The 4,803-nt window shown below is 46.5% G+C and overlaps 1 pseudogene across 1 annotated transcript; it reads left to right on the forward strand.

Moving 5' to 3' along the window:
• Positions 1 to 1,427: 1,427 nt before the first annotated feature.
• Positions 1,428 to 4,333, forward strand: LOC309830449 (RE1-silencing transcription factor-like; annotated as a pseudogene). Its single transcript has one exon. The product of its transcript is annotated as an RE1-silencing transcription factor-like (transcript).
• Positions 4,334 to 4,803: the final 470 nt, after the last annotated feature.

The following is a 4,803-nucleotide window of genomic DNA, read 5'->3' on the forward strand; positions in this document are numbered from 1 at the left end:
AAAAACCAAAAAACTGCATCAAGGGCTTCCCTGGTGGCGCAGTGGTTGAGAGTCTGCCTGCCGATGCAGGGGACACGGGTTTGTGCCCCAGTCCGGGAGGACCCCACATGCCGTGGAGCGGCTGGGCCCGTGAACCATGACCGCTGAGCCTGCGTGTCCGGAGCCTGTGCTCCACAACAGGAGAAGCCACAACAGTGAGAGGCCTGCATACCGCAAAAAAAAAAAAAAAAAAAAAAAACTGCATCAAGTTGCACTATACAAAATTAACACACAGAAATCTCTTGCATTTCTATACACTAACAATGAAAGATCAGAAAGAGAAATTAAGGAAATGATCCCATTTACCACTGCATCAAAAAAATAAAATAACTAGGAATAAATCTACCTAAGGAGGTAAAAGACTTATATTCAGAAAACTATAAGATGTTGATGAAAGAAACTGAAGATGACACAAACAGATGGAAAAATATACCATATCAATATTGTCAAAAAGACTATACTACCCAAGGCAATCTACAGATTGAATGCAATCTGTTTTAAATTACCAGTGGCATTTTCCACAGAACTAGAACCAAAAAATTTTAAATATGTATGGAAACACTAAAGACCCTGAATAGACAAAGCAATCTGGAGAAAGAAAAATGGAGCTAGAGGAATCAGACTCCCTGACTTCAGACTATACTACAAAGCTACAATCATCAAAACAGTATGGTACTGGCATAAAAACAGACATATAGATCAATGGAACAGGATAGAAAGCCCAGAAATAAAGCCACACTCCTATAGTCAATTAATTTACAAAAAGGAGGCAAGAATATACAATGGAGAAAAGATAGTCTCTTCAATAAATGGGGCTGGGAAAACTGGACAGCTACATGTAAAAGAATGAAACTAGAACATTCTCTAACACCATATACAAAAATAAACTCAAAATGGGGGGGGGGCGTGTCCCGGGGGGTGGCGGCGGCGGCGGCATCGCGGGCCGGGTGCACGGCGCAGCCCTCTGTGCTGGAATGTGCGGCTCCCGAGAGCTCACGGCGCAGGAGCAGAGCAAGCGCCGCCGAGGTCCGGGGCCCCAGGCGGCGGCGGCGGCGGCAGCAGTGGCAGCCGGGACGGTAGGGCGAGAGCCGGAGGCCTGAACATTCTCTGCAGCCCCTCTCCTGGGTCTTCGCGGGCCTCGACTGCCCCAGCGTCCAACTTTTCCGCCCTCTCCCTCCCCTCCCCCGAAACTCCAGCAACAAAGAAAAGTAGTCCAAGAAGGAGCGGTGACGCGGGTCTTCGCCCCTCCTCGCCCAGGAAGGCCGCCCAGGGAAAGGTTCAGGACGAGTGTGGCGGCAACTGGTGTGTCAGTGGTGCAGTGAGCGGGCCAAGCCGAGAGGAAGCGAGAGCTCCCGAGTTTGCAAAGAGCTGCTTTGTGTTTGAACACCGTTATGGCCACCCAGGTACTGGGGCAGTCTTCCGGAGGAGGAGGTTTGTTCACCGGCAGTGGCACCATGGGCATGGCCTTGCCTAACGACATGTATGACTTGCCTGATCTCTCCAGAGCTGAACTGGCTGCGCCTCAGCTCATCATGTTGGCAAATGTGGCCTTAACTGGGGAATTAAACGGCGGCTGCTGTGATTACCTGGTTGGCGAAGAAAGACAGATGGCAGAATTGATGCCTGTTGGGGATAACAACTTTTCAGATAGTGATGGAGAAGGACTTGAGGAGTCTCCTGAGGTAAAAGGCGAGCCCAGTGGGCTGGAAAACATGGAACTGGAGAGTTTGGAACTCAGTGTTGTGCAATCGCGGCCTGTGTTTGAGGTGTCAGCTGCCTCAGAACCGTACAGCGCAAATAAAGATCTTCCTCGGGAAACACCTGTAGCAGAGGACAAATGCAAGAACTTGAAGACCAAGCCCTTTCGCTGTAAACCATGCCAGTATGAAGCAGAATCTGAAGAACAGTTTGTGCATCACATCCGAGGTCATAGTGCCAAGAAATTTTTTGTGGAGGAAAGTGCAGAGAAGCAAGCCAAAGGCAGGGAATGTGGCTCTTCCACTGGGGAAGAGGGAGATTTCTCCAAGGGCCCCATTCGCTGTGACAGCTGCGGCTACAATACCAATCGCTATGATCACTATACTGCTCACCTGAAGCACCACACCCGAGCCGGGGACAATGAGCGAGTCTACAAGGGCATCATTTGCACGTACACCACAGTAAGCGAATATCACTGGAGGAAACACTTGAGAAACCATTTTCCAAGGAAAGTATACACATGTGGAAAATGCAACTATTTTTCAGACAGAAAAAACAATTATGTTCAGCATGCTCGAACTCATGCAGGAGAACGTCCGTATAAATGTGAGCTTTGTCCTTATTCAAGTTCTCAGAAAACTCATCTAACCAGACATATGCGTACTCATTCAGGTGAGAAGCCATTTAAGTGTGACCAGTGCAGTTATGCGGCCTCTAATCAACATGAAGTAACCCGTCACGCAAGACAGGTTCACAATGGGCCTAAACCTCTTCACTGCCCACACTGTGACTACAAAACAGCAGATAGAAGTAACTTCAAAAAACACGTGGAGCTACATGTTAATCCACGGCAGTTCAACTGCCCTGTATGCGACTACGCAGCTTCCAAGAAGTGTAATCTGCAGTATCATTTCAAATCTAAGCATCCTACTTGTCCTAATAAGACCATGGATGTCTCAAAAGTGAAGCTAAAGAAAACCAAAAAGCGAGAGGCTGACTTGCCTGATAACAAAATCACCAATGAGAAAACAGAAACAGAGCAGACAAAAATGAAGGGGGATGTGACTGGGAAGAAAAACGAGAGGTCTGTAAAAGTGGAGAAAAAAGATAATGTTTCAAAAGAGAAAAAGCCTTGTAGTAATGCCTCAAGCCAAGTGACTACCAGAACTCGCAAATCGGCACTGGAAGCTAAAAAGATGGATGTGCACCCAGGAAATAATGCAGAAAAAAGCTGTAAAAGCAAGAAAAGCAAAAGGAAGACAGAAGCTGAAGCCCGTTCCTTACAAGAACCTGTGAATGATGAGGAACCTGTGACAAAAAAGAAAAAGAAGGCAGAAAGCAAATCCAGAAATAGTCAGGAAGTGCCGAAGGGTGACAGCAAAGTAGAGGAGAATAAAAAGCAAAGGAGTTGCATGAAAAACAGTGCAAAGAAGGAAACTCTGAGAAGTAAATCATGTAAAAAAAGCAGCAAGCCTGCTCAGAGGAGGCCCACTCAGATAGAGCCTCCTCCTCCCATGGAGTCTGCTGAGGGGGGGCCTGTTCAGACGGAGCCTCCTCCCGCTGCCCCCCCATCTCCTCCTCCTCCCCTTGCCCCCGAGCGGCATGCTGAGGTCGAGGTTGTTCAGACGGAGCGGCTGCCTCCTCCCCCTCCCCCCCATCTCCTCCTCCACCTCTTCCCCCCGGGGGGCATGCTGAGGTCAAGGTTGTTCAGAAGGGGCCTGTTCATGCGGAGCCTCCTCCTCCCGTGGAGCCAGATAATGGCAAGGAAAAGTCCAACATGCAGAGTGAAATGGTGCAGAAGGAGCAAGTCCTTATTGAAGTTGGCTTAGTGCCTGTTAAAGACAGGCAGCTTCTAAAGGAAAGTGCCGGTGCACAGGATCTCTTACCACCATCACCACCTCTGCCAAAGGAAGACTTAAAAGAGGAAGAGTCAGAAGACCAAAAATTAGTCCCTGCAGGCGAAGGACATAAAGAAGCTCCTCTTCAAAAACTGGAAGCAGAAGAAGCAGGTAAGAGTCTAGGCTGGTCTTGCTGCTGTTACCAAGGCATCTGCCAGTATTTCATCCTCTGAACAAAACTTGAATATGCCAGAGGGTGAAACTTCAGATGGTAAACATCAGGCTGACGCTATGCTTTGTGAAATGAAGATGGACGCTGATGAGAAGAAAACAGAGAATCCCCCCGGCAGAGACTCGGCCGTTGAAGAACCAACTTCACCACCACTTCTTCCTCTACCGCTAGAAAAATGTGAAGCAGTGTCCACAGCTACTGTGGCATCACCTCCTGTCACCGTGGCAGTAAATGAGTCTCAGAAATGGATGAAGACGAAGGCATCCACAGTCATGATGGAAGTGACCTAAGCGACAACATGTCAGAGGATAGTGATGACTCTGGATTGAATGGGGCTCGGCCAGTTCCACAAGAGACCAGTAGAAAAAATGGAAAGGAAGCCTTGGCAGTCAAAGTGGCCGAGGGAGATTTTGTTTGTATCTTCTGTGATCGTTCTTTTAGAAAGCAAAAAGATTACAGCAAACACCTCAATCGCCATTTGGTTAATGTATACTTTCTTGAAGAGGCAGCTCAAGGGCAGGAGTAAATAAACTTTGGGCAAGGCTTCAGTTCTTAGTTTGTAAGGTCTGTGACATTTTGTATTCATTTGTAGTAATAGACAACCTTTTGTTTTTAAAATTGCTTTCATTAGTATCCAATCTTGATTTTTAAGTGGCATTCTTTTCCTTAGGAATCCGTGTACCTAATGATGTACAAATTTTAGCAAATCCAAGGGAGTTAGTGTAATAAACCAGCAGACATCTAAATCTATTAGCTTTTGCTTTTAATTGAACCCAGAAGGCCAAGGTGGTATTAGAGCATTCTATCGATTTGTTCAGCTATAATTTGTGAGTTTTTTCCTCATGTCTATCTTCCTGTTTCACGTTAGTTTATTCTTAGTTCCTTGTTTAGCTCTGTAAAAATTAGCATACTTAAATAGCGAATTACTTGAAGAATTTGCCTGCTTTATATAAAGTTAGCACTTTAAAATTGTTTTAGAGATAAGAAGAGACATTT

This window comes from Grampus griseus, assembly GCF_964374135.1.
Source record: "Grampus griseus genome assembly, chromosome: 11".
NCBI lineage: Eukaryota > Metazoa > Chordata > Mammalia > Artiodactyla > Delphinidae > Grampus > Grampus griseus.